Source organism: Callorhinus ursinus, unplaced genomic scaffold (assembly GCF_003265705.2).
Source record: "Callorhinus ursinus isolate GAN/ISIS: 27379988/994484 unplaced genomic scaffold, GSC_fseal_2.0 scaffold4, whole genome shotgun sequence".
NCBI lineage: Eukaryota > Metazoa > Chordata > Mammalia > Carnivora > Otariidae > Callorhinus > Callorhinus ursinus.
In genome coordinates, this window is record NW_027397066.1 from 134,950,248 (window position 1) to 134,974,539 (window position 24,292).

Consider the following 24,292-nt stretch of genomic DNA (forward strand, 5'->3'; position numbering starts at 1 on the left):
ATAGAAAACAAAATGCAAAATAGCTAGAAAACAATAATAGTAAAATCTCCATTATCTATTAAAGTCTAAAATCAGTAAAATTGTACTAAGAAGAAAATAGAATGAAAATAATTTGTTACTATATTGTGTTCAAATAATGGTTTGTAGTTTTAAACTACAAACTATTTACATGTTTAGGAAATTATTTAATTATCTAGCCTGCAATATTTGGTCAGTTTAAAAAAAAATGTATGGTCCAGAGGAACCTGAATAGCAGATGTTATTATTATTTTTTAGATTTTATGCTTTTGTGTGCTTAAAAACACTCTTTAAAAAATTAAAAAAAAATAACAACACTCTTACATAATGTTCTTATTCAGAGCATGTAATCCCTAACTCTTTCCCTTAATGTGATGTGTCACAATTGAAACTATTAAGTTGAAGTCTCTTGTTACCTCCTATTTATGTTCATTTCTTTCTTATGTCCTATAGTTTGTTTTATTTTGTTTTGTTTTGTTTTTTACATTTGGTATTCCATTGTTTGGCACATAAATGTTCACACTGATTTCTGTCTTTGTTGCTTATTATCTTTGTGTTTATTTAGAAGCTATTCATCTCTGTTATTTTACACTTATGTCTCGATATCTTACATTGACACATCATTTATCTTTTTACATGGTATGTAGATTCTTTTTAAGATCTTTGAAAATTTTATCCTTTTTTTGAAAGCTAGTAATTATTATTTGGACATGTATATTTATATTTAACTCTGTGTCTACTTGGATTCAACCTCAATATCAGTTTTTATGTGGTAAGTTTTTAATTATGAGTTTTTAATTTTGATTCACATTTTATTTTCCTATGTTTTATATTTCAGGGGCTTTTTCAAGATTTTACTAACACTATGCTTCCTGAGTTTGGAATATTGGAAAATATTTTCCTGTTGCCATTTTACTTGAATTTTAGCCTTATTGAGTAAAGAATACTTGGGTTACATCCTCCCCCCCCCCACAAATTCATCTTTCATTACTTTATTGCAGAATTTCTGAACCTCAGCACTATTGACATTTTGGTCTGGATAATACTTTACTGAGTATGTGTGTGTGGGTTGGGGGCACTATCTTGTGCTTTATAAGATATTTGGTAATATCTCTGACCTCTACCCACTAGATACTAGTAGCACCCACCCCAGTTGTGACAATCAAAAGTGTCCTTAAATGTTGTGAAGTATCCCTGGAGGGGACTTGCCCCTAGTTGGAACAATAGCTCTATCATTTCATGAAATCTGATGTTGCTTAGGAGAGACCTGAGACCAAGCAGCTTTCTTCTTTTTCCCTGTTGACTGTGATGTGCATCCTTTTAATCTGTCTGGTGAAGTCTTTGTTTATTCTGAAATTTTAATAAGTTTTGAGAGTTTACATCTCAGATTTGGTGAAGTTTTCCTAATTATTCCTTATAGCAATGTGTCTTTTTAACTGATTTGCATCTCCTTTCATTTCAGTTTTTTCTTCTATTAAATCTTTAGGTGAGGGTTTTTTTTTTCCTCTCACATTTTTTTGTGTTCCTTTCTTCATAACAGCAGTCATGTTTATGTTGGACTTTTGTTGTCTGAATCCCATGTCTATAATTTCACCTGTATTCAAATTCATCTTTTGGTCTTCTTCCTTTCGGTGTGTATTTCTGTGAATTTCAAGGCATATTCCTTGCTGAAATCTGGAGTCAGTTTCAACTCTTGACATATTCTTAGATATCTTAAATATATAACTTAATAGGTTTTGCTTTAGTTAATTTAGTATTTCAGTGATAGATAGCTTTTCTTAACACTTTAAAATTTGTTCTAGGTTGTTATATTTTTTAATATGCTATATGTTCCTTCTAGGCTATTTTTGAAAGTTAAGAGAATGGATCAGAGAAAAAAATGAATATTTGTCTAAATTTCTTTCAATCTACCTCTCTTCTGTGGCATACAGCAATTCCTCTAGGTTTTAAAAAAATTATTGAAAACTGATGAATTGATATTAGAGAAATTTTGGAAAATTTTTCATTACTATTGCAATAGATTACTAAAAAGAAATTTCAATTTTTATAATTATAGAAATGGTATTCCCCAAAAAACTATAGAATTCCCTTCTTATTGTTCAGTAACAATTTAATGAGGTATTAAATTTTTTTTCTTGCTATATACATAAGAAAAAGATGGACAGAGAGTTTGCAAAACTACTGAGCAGAGAGCTTCATCTCTCTGAATCTGATGACTATGCTTTTTGACATATCATTTATGTCTTTTTTTAATTCGTTAAATTAATAGGTCTATTAGTAATCATAAATTTTAAATCAACGATACTTTCATCTGTAACCATATGTGAATTTCCATGGATTCAGAAAAAATAGAATGTATACATTGGAAAAAAAGGAAAGCCCCATGTGCTTAATGAATTAATTTAATAAACAAGTATTATTTAGGTGTTATATTAAATGGAATTAGTATTAATAATGTATCTATGTCTTATATGTGTTTATTTATGTATATCTATCTCTGTCATTAGCTCAATCTCAAATTTCTATGTTCTTGTTGAAATTTACATCTTTTCTTTGTTCTTTGTTCATATGTTTTCTTTGGTAATTCTGGGTGGTTACTGTCTTACCTAGTGCCCCACCCCTTTGTCCAGATAATCTTGGATTTTCTAAACAACAATAATGCAATATATTAAGAAAAGTGAGTTAAAAAAAAGAAAAGTGAGTTAGATTCTGCTATAATTTATCTAAAAAGAACTTTTTATTCTTTTTAGATATAAAAGAACAGTCCCTAATAGGGTTCAAAGAAAAAGCCCTGGGAAGCTTTCTTCTTACTTTCCTACAGTCCAATACACTGGAAATTATTTAATAGAGTAATACTTGTTATTTAACACTATTTTATTTTTTAGTTTATTCGTTTTGTAGGCATTAATAAGCTTTATGATTTGTAAGTTAAATATTGACCTGTTCTTGAAAGAGATAGTAAAGTATGAAATAAAAGTTTTGTTGGTTTTAGCATAGCTGTCTTGAATATATTTAGAAGTTTCAAAAGTATTCAGTTAGTATAGCATAATCCTATACATATTATTTTATTATTTATTATTTATATTTGTAGTTTCAATTTTTTGAAAAAATTATTTAATTATTTGACAGAGAGAGAGACAGCAGGAGAGGGAATACAAGCGGGGGGGAGGGGGAGGGAGAGGCAGGCTTCCCACTAGGTGAGGAGCCCGACGTGGGGCTTGATCCCAGGACCCTGGGATCATGACCTGAGCTGAAGTCAGATGCTTAATGACTGAGCCACCCAGGCACTCCTTAATTTCAAGTTTTTATTTAAATTCTAGTTAGTTAACATATAGTGTAATATTAGTCTCATGAGTAGAATTCAGTGATTCCTCACTTACATGTAACACTCAGTGCTCTTCACAAGAAGTACCTTCCTTAATCCCCATCACCCACTTAACTCATCCCCCTTTCCACCTTCCCTCAAGCAACCCTCAGTTTGTTCGCTATAGTTAAGAATCTGTTTTATGGTTTGCCTCTTTTTTTCTTTTTTCTTTATGTTCATCTATTTTGTTTCTTAAATTATACATATGAGTAAAATCATATGGTATTTGTCTTTCTCTGGCTGATATTTCACTTAGCATAATACACTCCAGCTCTATCCGTGTTGTTGCAAATGGAAAGAGTTCATTCTTTTTATGGCTGAGTAATATTCCATGGCATATATATGTATACATATATATATGCTATGGAATATATATATATTCATATATATACATTCATTCATCTATATATATATAGATGAAGGAATATATATATATCATATATATACATTCCTTCATCTATATATATATAAATGAATCCATATATATATATATATATATGCCACCTCTTCTTTATCCATTCATCAGTTGATGGACATCTGGGCTCTCTCCATATTTTGGCTGTTGTTGATAATGCTGCTACAAACATCAGGGTGTATGTGCCCTTTGAATCAGTATTTTTGTATCCTTTGGGTAAATACCTAGTAGTGCAATTGCTGGATCATAAGGTAGTTCTATTTTAACTTTTTGAGGAAACTCCATACTGTTTTCCAGAGTGGCTACACCAGTTTGCATTCCCACCAACAGAGTAAGAGTTTTCCCTTTCCTGGCATCCTCACCAATATTTGTTGTTTCCTGTGTTGTTAATTTTAGCCATTCTGACAAGTGTAAGGTGACATCTCATGGTAGTTTTACCTTGTATTTCCTTGATGCCAAATTATGTTGACCATCTTTTCATGCGTCTGTTAGCCATCTGGTTGTCTTCTTTGGAAAAATGTCTATTCATGTCTTCTGCCCATTTCTTAACTGGATTATTTGTTTTTTGGTTGTTGAGTTTGATAAGTTCTTTATAGATTTTGGATACTAACTCTTTATTAGATGTGTCATTTGCAAATATCTTCTCCCATTCCAAAGGTTTCCTCAACAAAACTAAAAATCCTGTATATTTTAAGTCTTTGTTTGTTTTGGAAATTCATTACATATATTTTAGTGTAGGACTAAGTTTCTGTCTATGGTAAATGGTAATGAGCTCACTGACTTTTGTCTTTTTTAAATTTCTTTTCCTTTATTCATCACAATGACATTGTCATTGCTCTAAAATTAATACGATAAATAGCAAAGAGTAATTAAAATATTTATCATGGATATACATAATATCCATTTTTAAAATTACAAGTGGTAGATGTATAAATCTGGACAATTAAACTCATAAAAAAATCTGTAGTTATTTCCCTTCCAATTTAGACAGAGAGCAACCAAGAGAACAAAGAATAATTTTACATAAAAATTAATGAGACACAAATAATCTATCTTTTTGCTGCAGGGACAAAATTTGCCATGGGATATTGAACAGAGCAGTTTGTAGGGAAATGTGGAGCCAATATTTTCTCTTTAGTGTAGAATATTTTTGTTTGAAACTAGATTTTTATCCATAGTTCTCATTATACAGAACTGAAGGTTGAACTTAAACAGTGTAATTTGTGAGAGTTTGACTGCTTTCAATAGAAATATTTTGCAAGTTTGGAAGTAATTAAATGAGAATTACTCAGAAATATTCCAATTAGTTCAGATTTTAAATTACTTAAAAAGTGAGAAAAATTATTTGATGAAGGGCAGTCTTAATCATTCCTAGTTTACAGATTATAAATGAAACACGATAAAGGTTAAAAAACATAATCATAGTAGAGATTCAACTGCAAAGTTATTTTATGTTTTATATATTTACACAGATAAAGATGATTACAAGGTTAAAATATATATATGTGTGTATATATACATATATGTATGCATACATATATTCATATGTATATACATATACACACACTCACACAGTAACTATTTTTTATTTCTTATATTCATTTTAGAGCAATGACAATGTCAAGAAATTTAGAAAAAAAGACAAAGTTCAGGGAGATCATTACCATTCACCCTAGACTCAAAATTAGTCCTACACTAAAATATATGTAAAAAATTTCCAAAATAAACATAGACTTTTAAAATACACAAGATTATGCTATAAAAACCAAAATACTTGTGAAACAACTCAAGGACAGCTAGTGCTAAAACCAAGACAAGTTTTATTTCATACCTTACTATCTTTTTCAAGAAAGGTTAGAACTTAATTTACAAATCATAAAGCTTATTAATGCTTGAAACATGAAAATATATATGTATATATACTATTTAATTGTTTTACCAAACTTCAAATTTGGTATCCTCATCTTAACTGTATTATCTAAATCTGCAAAGACCCTATTTGCAAATAAAGACACATTCAAAGGTCCAGATGGACACAAATTTTGGAGAACACTATTCAACCCCCTACAGTGACTGAATACAGTGACCTCGACCTCAGTTCCTTCATCTGTACCTCAAAGGGTTCCTGCGAAGACGAAGTAAGAAGACTCATGAAAAGGGCTCAGCATGGCCTTTGGCAGCTAACAAATGTTAGTTACCACTGTTGCTAATATGTCCTCCTCCTCCTCATCATCAGCATCATTGTCTCCATCTTCATCATTCTCCAGGGTTATAGGAGCTGTGAGAGACAGAAAGAAGGACAGCACATAGTTTCTGCTCTCAAGGAGTCTACAGTTTAGCCATAGACACCACACTAACATGCCTTAAATCCTAAAGTGCTAAGCTCTATGGCATCAGTTAAAACTGTGGAGGAAGAGGGGGCTATGTGGGAGTAGTCTGAGTAGTCAGTACAGAAGGTGCCCACGTAAGGAAGATTTTAAAATATGGTCAGGAGCAACATGGACCCCCATAGAACTGTGATCCACTGCCTCAGAGAGTCATCTCTTCATTCCCACACTATGATACCTGTCAAGGACACACAGTTACATCAAAAGTGACACCCATATGTCTTACTGATTGAGTCTAAACTCCTGATTCTGAGAGGCTTTCACTTATCTCTTGGTAAAGCACATCCCTGAACAAAATAACATTGCCTGTCATTTGGGTGAAAAGTATTTGAGATTCGGAGATCAAGGGAGCTCCCAGCAGTGGGAGAATCATCTGACCTCCTTTACTTACCTTAAAGGTTCAGGCAAAGAACATCAATCACACAGTGGGTGGGGCGCATCCCTTCTAAATTGGCAATACCTGTGCAATACTAGCTGTGATGTGAAAACTGTAAACCATGTTATCAGAGTGCTTCTATTACTACTGGAAAACCTGACATGGTGTTGAGTATCTTAGCAATGCAAAAGACTGAGAGTTAAGAATATGTATTGCTAAAACTATACTTTGGAGTGGTGCTTGGTGCTTCTTTGAATTCACAGTGCAATTGGCACTTGCCCTGTTCTAATCCTTACATCTGGAGAGACTTTGGAAAATCAGTCACATTGTCAGCTCATGCTTGTACACTTCTGAAGTGTTCTGCTGAGACTGTTGACTTTCTTTCATCTACAGAGAGCCTTGCCTTTCATGTTAGTATTATAAATAAGATAAATCCTGTTCATCAATGAGTAGGGGCTAAAAGACAAAATTGTTCTTCTAATAATAGATTCTCTGGGCAAAATAATGTGATTGACTTTCTTTGATTTTAAATGAAATATACATTTATTTATGTAAATGTGTTTTCCTTTGAAGAGTACTCCAATGCAGAGTTGAGGCAAAACACAATATAGTCAGTGATTGTTGAGCAGTGGATTATATCCTTAAAATTGAAATGTGATTTGGCTGTTTGGGACTGCACAACACAAAAGGGGTCCAGGTTCATAGAACAGGCCCCCAAAACAAGAAAAAAAAAAGAAAAAAAAATGCAGAGAATTTTCTTGATAAAGAATATTTATGATTGCAACTACATTGAACCTTTTTTTAATATTTTACCCTTTTTTTAGGAAAACTAAGAAACATAATTTTAAAGTCTTTGTCCCTAGAGACTAACAAACATCTCCTGCTGTCAGTTGCAGGGTTATCAAACAACCACACTCTATTTTACAATAGTTTGGCTTTATTTTCAGTTATGTTATTTTTGAACTTGAAAAATAACCAATGACATTATATATTATATGCACAGAGAACAAAATCAAGCAAAACATTTATATATATTAAGAAGCTTAAGAGCTAGATATAAAGGTAGAACACAGATAGAAAGATAGATAGATGATAGATAGATACTTATATTAGTAAATGGTTAAGACCATCATAGCATAATATGAAAAGTACTGCTTAAATTTAGTAATTTGAATTAAGTAATTAACAAATTCTTTCACATTTTGTAGCATATACTGATTTAGCAAATTAAACATTCACCATATTTTGTTGTTATTTATGTCACCTGATATTTAGGTACCAATTTCTGCATCAGTCAGGATAGATAAGTATATTAGTTTGCTAGGGTTGCCATAACAAAATACCATAGACTTTGTGGCATAAACAACAAAAACTTATTTTTTCATAGTTCTAGAGACTAGAAGTCAAAATTCAAGGTGTCAGTAGGTTTAGTTTCCTCTGAGATCTGTCTCCTTGGCTTACAGAGGACTCCATTCCTGCTGTGTCCTCACATGGTAATTTCTTGGTGCATCCACAGCCCTGGTATCTCTTTTTGTGTCCCATTTTCCCTTCTTATGAGGACATCAGTCAGATTGGATTAGGGCCCACCCTAAAAGACTCATTTTATTTTAGTCACCTCTTTGAAAGCATTATATCAAAATACAGTCATATTCCGAGGTGCTGGGGGTTAGGGCTTCAACATTTGAATGGGGGGTAGGGGATGAAATTCAGACCATAACAGCTAGATTATGTCCAGATAATAGATAATACCCAAAGCTTAGTAACTTAAAATAGGGTCAGCCAATTTTTAGTGTAAAGGGTCAGACGGTAAATAATTTAAGCTTTGTGGGCCCTAGTAGTTACCCTGAGTAGTTGTCTTGAGTAGTTGCTCTGCTACAACTATTCAAATCAGGTACTGTCACATGAATGCAGCCATAGACAGTATGTTATCTAATAGGGATGATTTTATTTACAAAACAGGTGGTGAGGTGGCTTTGACCCATGGGCTATAGTTGCTCACCCTGACTAAGAACATCAAAGGTTTATTTTTCATTCACAATGCAGTTAGATCACAGTTCAGCTTAGAGACCTTGCTTTATGTCATCCTCACTGAGATTCAGATTGAGGTCCTTCCACTTAACAGTTTATTCAGCTAAGATAATGACATCAGGAGGGAACATCAGGAGGGAAAGGAAGAACAATCTTTTCATGTGAATTGAGTGGGTGGAAAGATAGATTATTAGATTAATAGATTATTACTAGATAGTCATAGAAATAATAAAATCTCCTCTTCCTAGGTAAAATGTAAGTTCCATGAGGGTAGGGGCAATGTTTTGCCCACTGTTATATTCCAGGCATCTCAGAAAGTGTGTGACATAGAGTAGATGTTCAGTAAATATTTGTTAAAAGAATAAATAAATGAATATTTCAATGCAGTGAAAAATTTTACTCCATTGAAAGCTCACTGCATTTAATTCACTGCTTAAGTTGTTAGCCAAGGAACTGGCTTCTGAATGTTGAGGAATTGATTTTAATTTTTTATTCACCAATAGAGAGGATTTTAATATCTTGGCCAAAGAATTTCATGTTTCCTGTTTTACTTTTGTAGATATTTATTTTCTTATTTTAGGTTTTTTTTTTTTTACCACTATATATTTTAAAGGGGATTTAGTTAGAGACTTTTCAGAGAGGAAAAGGAAACAAGGAAATCTATTGTATCCAACAAGGAAATCTATTGTAAATATCTACACCCCCAACATGGGAGCAGCCAACTACATAAGCCAACTGTTAGCCAAAATAAATAATCATATTGATAATAATATATTAACAGTAGGAGACCTCAACACTCTACTCTCAGCAATGGACAGATCATCTAAACAGAAGATCAACAAAGAAACAAGAGCTTTGAATGACACATTGGCCAGATAGACTTTGTAGATATATACAGAACATTCCACCCTAAAACAACAGAATACTCATTCTTTTCAAGGGCACATGGAACTTTCTCCAGAGTAGACCACATACTGGGTCACAAATCTGGTCTAAACTTATGCCAAAAGATTGAGATTATTCCCTGCATGTTATCAGACCACAATGCTTTGAAACTGGAACTCAATCACAAGAAAAAATTTGGGAGGAATTCAAACACTTGGAAGTTAAAAGAGCATCCTGATAAAGAATGATTGGGTCAGCCAGGAAATTAAAGAAGAACTTAAACAATTCATGGAAACTAATGAGAATGAAAACATTTCAGTCCAAAACCTATGGGATACAGCATAGGTGGTCCTAAGGGGGAAATACATTGCTATCCAAGCCTTTCTCAAAAAGTAGAAAAATCCCAAATGCACAAGTTAACCTTACACCTTAAGGAGCTGGAGAAAGAACAGCAAATAAAACCTAAACCAAGCAGGAGAAGAGAAATAATAAAGATTAGAGCAGAGATCAATGAAATAGAAACCAGAAAAACAGTAGAACAGATCAACAAAACTAGAAGCTGGTTCTTTGAAAGAATTAATAAGATCAATAAACCTCTGGCTAGACTTATCCAAAAGAAAAGAGAAAGGACCCAAATTAATAAAATCATGAATGAAAGGGGAGAGATCACAACTAACACCAAGGAAATAGAAACAATTATTAGAAATTTTTACCAGAAATTACATGCCAACAAATTAAGCAACTGGAAGAAATGGATGCCTTCCTGAAACCTATAAACTACCAAGATTGAAACAGGAAGACACAGACAATCTGGATAGACCAATAATCAGTAATGAAATTGAAGCAGTAATCAAAAACCTCCCAAAAAACAAGAGTCCAGGGCCAGATGGATTCCCTGGGAAATTCTACCAAACATTTCAAGAAGAAAGAATACCTATTCTACTGAAGCTGTTTCAAAAAATAGAAACAGAAGGAAAACTTCCAAACTCGTTCTATGAGGCCAGCATTACCCTGATTGCAAAACCAGGAAAAGATGCAATCATAAAGGAGAATTACAGACCAATATCCCTGATGAACATGGATGCCAAATTCTCAACAAGATTCTAGTCAATTGGATCCAACAGAACATTAAAAGGATTATCCATCATGACCAGGTGGGATTTATTCCTGGGATGCAGGGGTAGTTCAATATTCGCATATCAATCAATGTGATACAGCACATTAAGAAAAGAAAAGACAAGAACCATATGATCCTCTCAATTGATGCAGAAAAAGCAGTTGACAAAATGCAGCAACCTCTCCTGATTAAAACTCTTCATAGTGTAGGGATAGAGGGAGCATTCCTCAATATCATAAAAACCATCTATGAAAAGCCCACAGTGAATATCATTCTCAATGGGGAAAAGCTGAGAGCTTTTCCCTTAAGGTCAGGAATGTGACAGGGATGCCCACTCTCACCAGTATTGTTCAACATAGTACTAGAAGTCCTAGCAACAACAATCAGACAACAAAAAGAAATAAAAGGCATTCAAATTGGCAAAGAAGAAGTCAAACTCTCTCTCTTCGCAGATGGCATGATACTTTACGTGGAAAATCCAAAAGACTCCACCTCCAAATTACTAGAACTCATACAGCAGTTCAGCAATGTGGCAGAATATAAAATGAATGCACAGAAATTAGTTGCTTTTCTATACACTAACAATGTAACTGTAGAAAGAGAAATTAAGGGATCGATTCCATTTACAATGGCACCAAAACCACAGGATACCTAGGAATAAACCTACTCTTTCAACAGAAGACATTTGGACATCTTGAAACACATCATTTAGGCTTTGTGGCCTAATATATATATAGTTACATATACATTGCACATTCTTAGTTATATCAACTTATTTCAATCTCAATATAGTTTATATTTTACTTTTTCTTTATAGAGGAATCCCAAATTCTTTTTTAAAATGAAATATAAACCATTTTTTATTATTGAAGTATAATTGATATACAATATCATTAGTTTCAGTGTACAACATAGTCATTTGATATTTATACCAAGTTCTTTTTAAAGTGAAGAGACATTTTCTTTTCAAAAACTCTGATTTGTTGCTAAAATTAACTATAGTTCAAAATTAGCTAATGAATGTGATTAGTCTTTGCAACTTAACAAATATAACAAACATGACAAACTAAAAAACTCACTTCTGATTTAAACTATAGTCTCAGTGACCTTCTATAGCAAAAATTACATTTTGAAAGAAATGGATATAACTTAAGGAAAACTGTACACTTAAGGAAAACTGTACTTTTTATCACATTTGCTATCTAGTTTGGGTCTATTCTTTTTGGAGATAGGCATCTAACTGTTCAATTTGATTAAATAAAAAACAATAGCATATAACTGTTATACATTTCTCTAGGCTGGTATTAAATACTGTGAAGTATGCAAAGATGAATGAGACATTATATTACCTCTGCCCTCATAGTCCTACATCATATTTGCCTTCAAGAACCTTCACTCTCTTTTTCTGGCCGAAACCTGTAGCTACAATTAAAGTTGGAGCTTAACAAAATTATAGGATAGATGAAGTTTGGATATTTTCCAAATGCCCTCTAACTTTCTGTTCTTTCCTTGATTGGGCCATTTATAGCTCATCAATAGGGTGAACTAAAGTGAGGCTATAAATCTGGCTTTCTCTAGACCAGAAGTTGGCAAATGTTTTTGTTGAAAGGCCAAATAGATATATATTTTACATTCTGTTAGTCCTATGGTCTCAGTTCCAATTACTCAGTCCTGATGTAGTGCAAAAGGAGCATACACAATAGGTAAACAAGTGCATGTGGCTGTAAACAAAACAAAGTAAAACAATACTTGTTAAATTTTTAAAAATCTGAATATAGTAACACAATGTTATATTAGTTTCAGGTGTACAACATCATGATTCCACAAGTTCATGCATTATGCTATGCTCACCACAAGTGTGGCTACCATTGATCACCATACAACGCTATTACAATATGACTGGCTATATTCCATATGCTGTGTCTTTTATTTCTGTGACTTATCTAGTCCTTAAATGGAGCCTGTATCTCCTACTTCCTTTCACACATTTTGTGCATTTCTCCACTTCCCTCCCCATTGGAGATCGTCAGTTTGTTCTTTGTGTTTATAGTCCTAATTCTGCTTTTTGTTTGTTTATTCATTTATTTGTTTTGTTTTGTTTTGTTTTGTTTTTAGATCCCACCTATGAGTGAAATCATATGGTATTCATTTATCTCAGTCTGACTTATTTCACTTAGCATAAAATCCCCAAGATCCATCCATGTTGTTGCAAATGGCATAATCTCATCTTTTTTTTTTATGGCTGTGTAACATTCCATTTTATATATATAACCACATCTTCCTTACCTGTATTTATAAAAATTGGTGGTGGGCTAGATTTAGCTCATAGGTGGTAGTTTGGTTAACTCCCTGCTATAGACCGTTGCTGTTCAGTAAGGTAGCCTTTAGACACATGGTTTTTTATATTTAAGTTAAATATAATCAGATAACATTAAGTATTCAGTTCCTCAGTCATACTAGCCATATTTCAAGTGCTCAATAGTCACATGGGGGTAATGAGTTCCATACTGGGCAGTGCATTAGAACATTTCCATCACCACAGAACCTTCTGTTGGACAAATCTATGGTCTAGACAAACTTAGTTGGGATCACTAAGCAGTCTCTAATGCTATGCACTGAATTCTTAAACTAATCCTCACCTCAGCAGAAGATATTACCCACAGCCTTGGTGGACAATAATGTAGGGCCTTGAGTTAAAATTGCTGCCATTAACACAGTATTTAAGGAATGAAATCTATTGCCTTGGAATAATATATATATATATATGTATATATATATATATACATATATATATATATTTTTTTTTTTTTTACACCTCACCTTATGTGCCTGAGTGTTTGCCTTAGTTCTTAAGCCAATATGAAGGTCTTAATGGCAGCAAAATCTTTTCAGCGTGGTTGGTCAGACATTATTTTGAGTTCTTCTAATTTTTTTTTCAGAGACTAGACCATGCATGCCATACCCCTAATTACTGTTAAAGACCCTGATTCACAGTGATATTTGCTTGAATTAAAATATTACTGCATCCCTGTTTTTGACTGCCATTAATCATCCCCTGGAATGGACTCCTTTTGCACTGATTTTGGCCAAAACCATGTCAGAGTAATGAAACTTCTTTCTGGTTCCAAAAAACATGCCAGAATTTAGACATCTAAATGAATGCTGCCCATGCCAAAATCTTCAGCGTGGCAGCTTTGCATTTATTCCAATGATGCTGCCATTACTTTAAGCATTTTGAAATTAGTCTGTGAAAATTGTCTACACAGCTTGAACGACTTAGGTTTTAGAAAGTATTTATAGAGCATTTGCCACGTGCATAACTAAGATATCGCATAGGATGTTCAGACATGAGAAAGAAGCACTATCTATCCTTAACGAGCTTGTAGAATAGGGCTAATACGCACATATTACCAAAATTGTCTGCAGTGGAGGCAGTAAATTTTGGTAATAGTAAAAAAGTAATTCAAAGTTATCTGTTGGATGGGAATAAGACAAGCTATAACATATACTTTGGTATTAAAAGACCACTGACTTACAGGTATAGGCATTCCAGGTAACCACCTTGAAAACCATATCTAATTTACATGTATAACCTTTACATATTTGTTTTAAAACATTTGATTGTTTTATAATTTTGAATACGTGAATACTGGCTCTAATATAGAAAACAGAAAAAAATCACCTTTATACTCCTCCCTGATTATTTATGTATCTGTCAACTTAACTATTGCTTTTAAAAATTATCTTTGATAAGTCACAAACTAGAAGATTTTTTTTAAAGGTTAAATTGTTTAATCAGATTAAACAAGGAAAGAGAGTATACACGCACACATACTGAAGTGGAGAGAGACAGACTGACGGACAGAGAGACAGTTAACAAGGGAATGAATGGCTTTGGGTGCATCCCAAAGTGCTCATTTATTTGCCCTGTTGCAAACAAATTAAAATGAACCATTTTAAAAATAGCTATTTATGGCCTTCATGCATGGTGTTAAGCAGAATTTATTTATGTTCTCTGAAAAATCTATTGTGTGCAATGGTATTTCACATATATGCAATGATATTTCTAAAAAACTAATTTAATCTCCACTTAAAAGTGTAAAAAAATGAGAAAGGCATATGCTCAGTTATAAAGAACAATGCCATGATTTAGAAAGAAAAAAAAAGTAGGCTATGATAGGATGAAATGTCCCACTTGGGCACCCATATTTCATACTTAATTAGAGTTTGGTTTTGACTATATAACTACTTTAATATTATATTTTACACAACATTGAAGCATAGATGACTATTAAAGTGCTAATGCTTCTAAATATCCTTCTATATTTATAAGCAAAAGGTAAACATTGGAATAAAACATGGCAAAGCATATGAATAAGCATGTTAGAAAGAGAAACAAATAACACCAAAACTAAATACAGAGGCTTAAACTACTAAACATCACAAAAAGGAAGATGAAAACATTAGGCCACCATTTTTGTTGTTCATTGGATGTTTGATAATATTCAGTATTGGTGAGTGTGTGGTGATATCAGCACTCTCACACAGATATTGCCCAACTACACTTGTACTTGTTTGAAACCAGGAAAGGCATATATGAATAGTCATGTTTATCTTTACAATTTCCATTCTCCATTCTTCTCCTTCCAAGTACCCAGCTATGTGAGTGGGAAAGAGTCCCAGTTAAATTTCTAGTTACATGATACTTTTAAGAACACTAACTGCCTTTCTTTTGGAATCTACACAAGTCCCATTTACTTTATTACTTAAATTCCAATGATTGTAGTGCTTCTATCTGGTTGTGCGGAATCTCAGATTCTTAGGCAACACCCTTCCACCAGCTTTCAGAAGAGAGTAATTTGGTAATGTTTATTTAACTTAAGAAAATGCCTATGTTTGGGGCACCTGGGTGGCTCAGTTGGTTGAACTCATGGCTTTTGGCCTGGGTCATAATCTTGGGGTTGTGGGATTGAGCCCCACAGTCAAGCCCCCTCTAGGGTTCCACGCTCAGCAGCGTGTCAGCTACTCTGCCTCTCCTTTCTGCCCCTCCCCCAGTTCCTGCACTCTGTCTCTCTCTAAAATAAATAAAAAGATCTTAAAAAAAAAGAAAATGCCTATGTTTGGATTCACCTAAATATTAAATAGAAGTGGGAAGCTGTGGGATTATTTGTTTTGGTTACACTTCTTTACTTACTTGAATTATTGTAATGTTCTTGAATAAGTAATTAACATAAAAATGAATAAACAATGACAAGAAAAGTGACTAATTTAAATTCTATTAATTGTAAGTTAAATTAGACACCTTTCCTTAATTAAGATTGGCCATGATACAGCCTAATAATGCTTCACTTCCTGTTATCACAACCACATAAAGGCAATAGTGAATATTTGTGGTATTTTGCTTTGAACTTTAAAGTTATGGTCAGTACAGTATGGGCAATATTTTGGTATTAAAGTATGACAATGATTCAATTATGGGATTTTATTACCAGGACTCATAATTAGTAGTAAATACACCAAATTTTCTTCTCTTTCTTCTTTCTTTCTTTCTTTCTTTCTTTCTTTCTTTCTTTCTTTCTTTCTTTCTTTCTTTCTTTCTTTCTTTCTTTCTTTTTTTTTAGAAAATAAGCTTTAGAGATTATAAAAAAACCAACCAATTAATAGAGCTTTGGTTCTTGATATACAATGCTTTGGATAATTGCCCACTCACTCTCCAAAAACCTCCCCCTTTTGATTTTCTTTAAATTCTTTTGATTAAATTGAGAAAAAAACCTCAATGGGTATATTCAGGGCTCATAGCCCTGATTGCTAATAGCAGTTGTTAACTGGTTGCAGCTAAAACCTGAATCTTATGAATCCTAGTTCCTGAATCAGAATTCCTATAAAGGGTCACATAAAATTTAGAGCAAACATAAAATGCATGAGACAACAATAAACTCTTATTAGTTATATTATTTGATTGAAATAGTTGCTGTTAAGGCAAAAAAAGGAAAAGAGAAAACTTACCCATAGCATGTGCTTATTTGTTGATTTGGAATATAAGTTGATTTTACTTAATTTTTTTAGGGGTACTGATAATTTTAATTTAAAAAGTATTTTTAAGATGACTTTCCAAATAATATACCTTTAACTGCCTAAATCTTATTAAATAGGTTTCATTTAAAATGATCCAGTTGGCACACTATTTGGTTAAAACATAAATATTAAAGGAGCCTGGGTGGCTCAGTCAATTGAGCACCCAACTCTTGATTTCAGCTCAGGTAATGATCTCAGGACCATGGGATTGAGTCCTGCATGGGGCTTCATGCTGACTCAGAGGGAGTTTGCTTGTCCCTCTCCCTCTGCTCCTCCCCCGTGCTCTCTCTTTCTCTCAAATAAGTAAACAAAATCTTTAAAAAATAAAAAATATTTAAAAACTCATATATATCAATTCTCACAGTATTGTGCTTCATCTTTGTCAAACAAACAAGGGCAGAAGACAATCGAGGCACATACCAAGCTGGAATAGTATTTACAATGTTTCCTCGGGAAATTTATGGAGAAAAAAGCAGTAGCTGCTGCATGGTTACCTCATTACCCTTTATATTTGGGGGCAGTGCCTAGAGATTTAAAGGGTCCATGCAGAAGACTTCAGGAGAGGAACTCTAGTTTTTTTGCTAAAGATCTTTAGGCTGCATCGCTGGGGGAGGAAGCCGTGGCTCTTAAGCTGGCATGGTCAGAGATTAAGATCCAAGCTTCATGTTTACAGGATAAACCAGAGGCTTTGAGGGATGACCCCTACTTCAACATTTTACCAATATTGATCGCCTCGACATTTAACTGTAGCTGGTTTCCTTGGAGTTTTGCAAGAGGACACTCTTCTTTCTGCAAGGCCACTTTGCTGAGGATTTTTCTTGGAAAAGTGAATACTATCATGTGCTAATAGGAACTTTTAGGTATTGTCAATCCTTAGTTACAATAAAAAACTGATTTCAACAGCATGGAGGGTCTGCCACTATCAGAGTTCCCAGAAAAATTACCAATGAGCAAAATCATCCTTGATTTTTTGGTCTTTCCTTCACCACATTCTATCCCCAGGTCTCTTTTCTCAGCCTTGATGGGCATTCAATGCCTATATAGATAGTTCTATCCTTAACTTGTTCCACAGGGCAGATGATATCCATCCATAGCCCATTTCCACCCCTAAATAAGATTCCTATTCTTTATATGTAATTCCTCAAGAAATAGGTATGTGCCAGGAACTCTCTCCGATACCAGGGAGACAAAGATAATTAAGACATAGACTTTTCCTTTAAAGAGCTTATACACTTGGGGAGAAACATACATGGTTACAGAAGACCAGTTTTAGGCAATCTGATCTTTGAAGATACTCAAATAATTCACATTAGGATATAAATCAGTCTCATACATCAATTATCTAGGGTATTTATAGGTTGAGAAAGTCTGTTAAGTCAAATTAATTATTGTCAAATAAAAAATAGATATTAAAATTTTAGAGTAGATTTTTAAATAGTGCAATGTAATTCTGTTATTTTTTCATAAACCATTTCCCAGTCATACTAATTTGAAGCCTCAAAGACCAATTACTCATGTACCCAAAAAATGAATGGGCAAGAAGCAAAGTGTCTTGATTTAAAGGCCAGAAAGTTAAACACATTAAAATATCTAGACCACAGACAGCTTTTTACACTGATTACAGATGATATAATTCATAGGGTAAAGTAGTGTCCTCTTCAATAGAGATTCTTAAGTAACTTTTCATACAGAAATTGCTTTAAATAAACAATTGATTCCAACCAGAAAAGGATTATATGAATAATTATATTTGTTTTTAGGACTCCCATTCCATATTCTGCTCTCCATCTAAACATCCCATCTAGTAACATGAGCTAGGTAAGTAGAAAAGAATCCTCCTTCAACTTTTTAGTTACATGGTACTCTTAAGGAAAACTGATGCTTATTTTGGGGTACTCTGAACAATCCCATTTAAATTCCAGTGACTTTAGTGCTTTTATCAGTTTAGGCAGGATTAGAACCCCTGGGAAATACCTTTGATTCCTTCCCAATATTTCAGAGTGCCTCTGGGGTCTCACAAAGGAGTCAGCCACATCCCTGCTGCATATTGCTTTGTCTGCTGGCTTCCCCTCCCTTCCACTGAGTCATTTGGCTTCCAGTGAGGTTCTTCAAGAATACCTTCAGGCGTTGCCAATGCCACACACTAGAGGAGTTCTCACAATGTCAACATGGTGCTGTTTTCTACAATAAAGTAGGAAAAATGCTCGATAACCTCTAATCTGGACACATTTTATCACATAGGGACAAAAGATGAACATTTTTTGAAAGGGGATGCGATGGGTTTTTTTTGTCATAGGGACCAATAAAGCAAGGCTGTGATTACAAAGGTAATTCAAAATAGAAATCGTAATGCTGCTAGAATTGTGGCCTTTCTGCTGACCTTGAGTGTATTGAACGGGCTAGCATTATAAGCAGAATGCCTTGTTCATCAAAACAAGTTTCAGCCTTTCCAATTCAAAAAGATATCTCTGACTTTCATGTTGCTTGTTCAAGGTGTCAGTTTTTTAAAGAAATAATGAAAACTTTGTAGAATCTCACAAGGGTAAATAGTTTGCGCAAGGATACATAGGCAGTGTGTGCAAAAACGGGCTTCAATCCAAGTCCTTCCTTTGGAGTTTGCGCTCATTCCACATAGAGTAGTTAAAACATTAATTAGCTCTTGTGAACTGAGAGTTCATTATGATAATCACAGTTATTATTAAATTCTAATAAGTACAATTTGTATCTGGTTCAAAAATTTATGATTTGAAAGTTATTAGATTGCTCTTATTTTTATCTAAAATTATTAGGAGAAAATATTTAGTTTTATGCTTTTTAATAGTGAATTTGATATAAAAGCATGGTTTATAACTGTTTCCCTTGAAAAAGGGTTTACTTTAGAAAACTGAATACAACATTACCAATGCCAGTGTATACAGTTTAATAAATGATTAGTTAATATGCTTAATAATGACTTTCAAAGTTCTTCTTGGTAGAAGAGAAGGGATGAGGGATTTATTTAGTTTCTGTTACTATAAATTAGCTCTTTCATTTATTCATTTGTTAAAATTCACTGTTAATTGTTTTAATTTCCTTAAAAAACAACAACAACCCAGTGTTCTCTATATGTAGGTTATAATGGACTTACTAATGAGATACTACTATTTCTTGAATTCATCTTCTGATAGCAAGGTATTGATTCACTGTTCATTGAAAAATTCTCTGATTGCCCCAAATGTACGTTAAAATTTTGTCTATGGTCATCTGATAAAACTTTCATTTTCAATTATATGTAACAGCACTCAAGAGAAAATAAAGTATGGTTCTATTCTTCTTAAATAGAAAATGGCAACATACAAAGACATATTTAATATCTGTAAGAGATGCTATTAACCTTAGGGCTGTTCAATAATTTCCATTGTTAGAATAAGTTCCCAGGGACCCCTGGGTATCTCAGTCTATTAAGCATCAGACTCTTGATTTTGGCTCAGGCCATGATCTCAGGATCATAAGATCTAGCTCCACAATGGGCTCTGTACTCAGTGGGGAATCTGCTTGAAATTCTTTCCCTCTGCTTCTCAGCCCACACCCTCTGGACCCCAATCGCACGTGAGCCTTCTTTCTCTCTCTCTCTCTCTAAAATAAATAAATTAAAAAAAAAAACAATATGTTCCCTGGGAATCACAGAAAGATTTTGTAGGTTGAAAATATTAACAATATCAAATAGATATCAAATAGAATAAATTATTTCCTATGTTATGATGATCTGATAGAAATAATTACCTAACAAAAGTTTTCTTCTAAATCACTCCATATTCAAGATGTATTGATTCCCATGGTACCTCCAAATATATCTCTACATGTTGGAATGCTTTGCCACAAACACAACTATCTTGTCTACCTAGGAGCTGCTGAAAATGTACAGCTTGTAGTTTTCAGTTTCAATTAATTACATTGTTAGGCATTCTCTGAAAAGAAACAAAGCTAATCCTCACTGATAAATTTTTCCTTCTTATTGCTGGTACAGTATATTGGTTTTTGATACAAGTATGAGTATAGTATGTAATACAATCAAGGTGATATAATTATAAAATATTTTAATTTTGGAAGTTAATAAGATTAAATATCCATTTGAAATTGAGAAGGAGGTATCTGTAGCCTGAATAAACCTTAGTAATATAAAAAATATATATCTCAATTTGTGTTTTTATTAGAATATCTATAATTTTATAAACCTTTTTTTATTGTATTCTATTCTATACCCATACTATTTGCTAAAACTATGCAGTATGTTTTTGTGTGTTAACTTTTCAAGGAAAGTTTTTAAAAAGTATTTTATCATAACATTTTCTGCCCTTAATGAAACTTCTTAATTTCAAAGAATTTGAGATTAAGCTTAGAGGTCAATTATTATCTCTAAATTTCACTCTGCACGTAAAAAGATTGTTGTGATTTTCCTTTGCAGAAATTACCTTCTCCAAAATTAATCTTAGCATATGAAATGAATAATTTCATATGCTACTAATAATTAATATTCAAAATATTAGAAGATACTTTGATTCTTGAAATATAATAGATTTAAATTACTGTTTTGGTTGATAATAAGTCTAATTTGAAAAAGAATGTACTTGGATGATTTTACTATAGTAGACAATTTCTGTGGAGAGACAATAGCAAATAATATTCTAGTAGAACATTCTAATCTCTAGTCCCAAGAAACATATCTTTGCACTAAGAAGAAATATAGCATTCCTATAACTCTCTTGATGATATAATGTTTTATGTTTATAAAATTTACCATCAAGTTCTTATGTATAGCTAAACTTCAACATGAGGTCATTTTCTTTCTTAGCAGAAATAGGAAACAGCCAAACATTTAACATGTATAGTGCTTTATATTTTCAGTATGGTTAAGAAATAGGTTGTTTAATTTTCAAATATTCGTGGGTCTTCCAGCTGTCATTCTGTTACTGCTCTATAGTTTAATTACATTATGGTCTGAGGACATACTTTGTGTGATTTCTATTCTTTTAATTAACTAATATGTATTTTATCACCCAGAATGTGGTTTATCTTGGTGAATGTCCCATGAGATTGATAAGAATATGTATTCTATTATAGTTGCATGGAGTATTCAATGAATGTCAATTAGGGTCTCAATGGCACTATACCACGTTGTTGGCAGAATTAAGCCCCTATGATTCAGAAGTTTACCTCAGTTTTAAGACTGAGTTTACTGCTTCCTTACTGACTGTCACTGAGGGCTATTCCTGGTTCTACAGGCTACCCACATTCCTTGGCTCATGCTCCCTTTTTCCATCTTCAAAGCCAGTCATGAAAATTGGGTCTTTCTCTTGCTTCAACGATGTCCTCTTTGTAAATTTCAGTTCTTTTACTCACGTTTCTACTTTCCTCTTCCACTTTTAAAGACCTATTGATTATACAAGGCCAGCCTAGATAGTCCCAAAATAATCTCCCCATTTTAAGATTTGTAACGTTAGTCACATCTGCATCACAAGAGACTAATTTTAGACTTAAAGACACCATCAGATTGAAAGTGAAGGGATGGAGAAACATTTATCATGATAATGGACATCACAAGAAAGCCAGAGTAGCTATACCTATACCAGACAAGCTAGATTTTTTAAAGTTTTTTAAAAAAGTTATTTATGTATTTATTTTAGAGAGAGAGAGTAGGGGATGGGCAGAGGGACAGAGAGAATTTTCAGGCAGACTCCCTGCTGAACACAGAATTAGACACTGGGCTCGATCCCAGAACCCTGAGATCATGACCGGAGCCAAAATCAAGAGTCTGACTTAACTGATGGAGCCACCCAGACACCCCTGGACAAACTAGATTTTAAACCAAAGATTGTAACAAGAGATGAAGAAGTGCACTATATCATAATAAAAGGGTCTATTTATGCCCCCAACTTGGGAGCAGCCATATATATAAAACAATTAATAACAAATATAAAGGAACTCATGGATAGTAATACAAGAGTAGTAGGGAACTTTAACATTCCACTTCCATCCATGGACAGATCATCTAAGCAGAAAATGAATAAGGAAAAAATGGCTTTGAATGACACAGTGGACCAGACGGACTTAACAGATATAGTCACAACATTTCATCCTAACGCAGCAGAATATGCATTCTTTTCAAGTGCACATGGGATATTTTCCAGAACAGATTACATACTGGCTCACAAATCAATCCTCATCAAAGACAAAAAGATTGAGTTCATACCATGCATATTTTCTGACCACAATGCTATGAAACTTAAAGTCAACCACAAGAAAAAATTCAGTGAGAACACAAATACATGGAGGTTAAAGAACACCCTATTAAAGACTGAATGGGTTAACAGGAACTTAAAGAAGAAATAAAAAAAATACATGGAAACAAATGAAAACACAATGGTCTAAAAGCTTTGAAATGCAGCAAAAGTGATCATCAGAGGGAAGTATATAGCAATACCGGCTTACCTCAAGAAGCAAGAAAAATCTCAAATGCCAAAACCTAACCTTACACTTACAGGAGCTACAAAAAGAACAACAAATGAAGCCTAAAGCCAGAAGAAAAAAGGGAAATAATAAAGATCAGAGCAGAAATAAATGATATAGAACCAAACAAAAAAACCCATTAGAACAGATCGATGAAACTAAGAGCTGGTTCTTTGAAAGAATTAATAAAATTGATAAACCCTTAACTAGATTTATCAAAAAGGAAAGAGAAAGGACCCAAATAAATAAAATCACAAACGAAACAGGAGAGATCAAAACCAATACCACAGAAATACAAACAATTATAAGAGAATATTAGGAAAAAATTCTATGTCAACAAATTGGGCCATTTGGGAGAAATGGATGAATTCTTAGAAACATACAAACTACAAATAGGAAGAAATAGAAAAGTTGAAGAGACTGAAAACCAGCAAAGAAATTAAATCAGTAATCAAAAATCTCCCAACAAACAAAAGTTCAGGGCCGGATGGCTTTCCAGGGGCATTCTACCAAACATTTAAAGAAGAGTTAATACCTATTCTTCTCAAACTGTTCCAACAATTAGAAATGAAAGGAAAACTTCCAAGTGCATTGTACAAAGCCAGCATTACCTTGATTACAAAACCAGGAATGGGCCACTAAAAAGGAGAATTTCAGACCAATATCCTTGATGAACATGGATGCAATAATTCTCAACAAAATACTAGCAAATTGAATCCAACAGTATATTAAGTGGGATTTATTCCTGGTTCACAAGGGTGGGATTTATTCCTGGTTCACAAGGGTGGCTCAATATATGCAAATCAATCAACATAATGTACCACATTAATAAAAGAAAGAATAAGAATCATATGATCCTCTCAATAGATGCCGAAAAAGCATTTGACAAAGTATAGCATCCATTCTTGATAAAAACCCTCAACAAAGTAGGGATAGAGAGACATAACTCAACATCATAAAGGCCATATATGAAAAACCCAGAGCTAATATCATCCTCAGTGGGGAAAAACTCAGGGCTTTTCCTCTATGGTCAGGAACAAGACAGGGATGTCCACTCTCACCATTGTTATTTAGCATAGTACTGGAAGTCCTAACTTCAGCAACCAGACAACAAAAAGAAATCAAAGGCATCCACATCGGC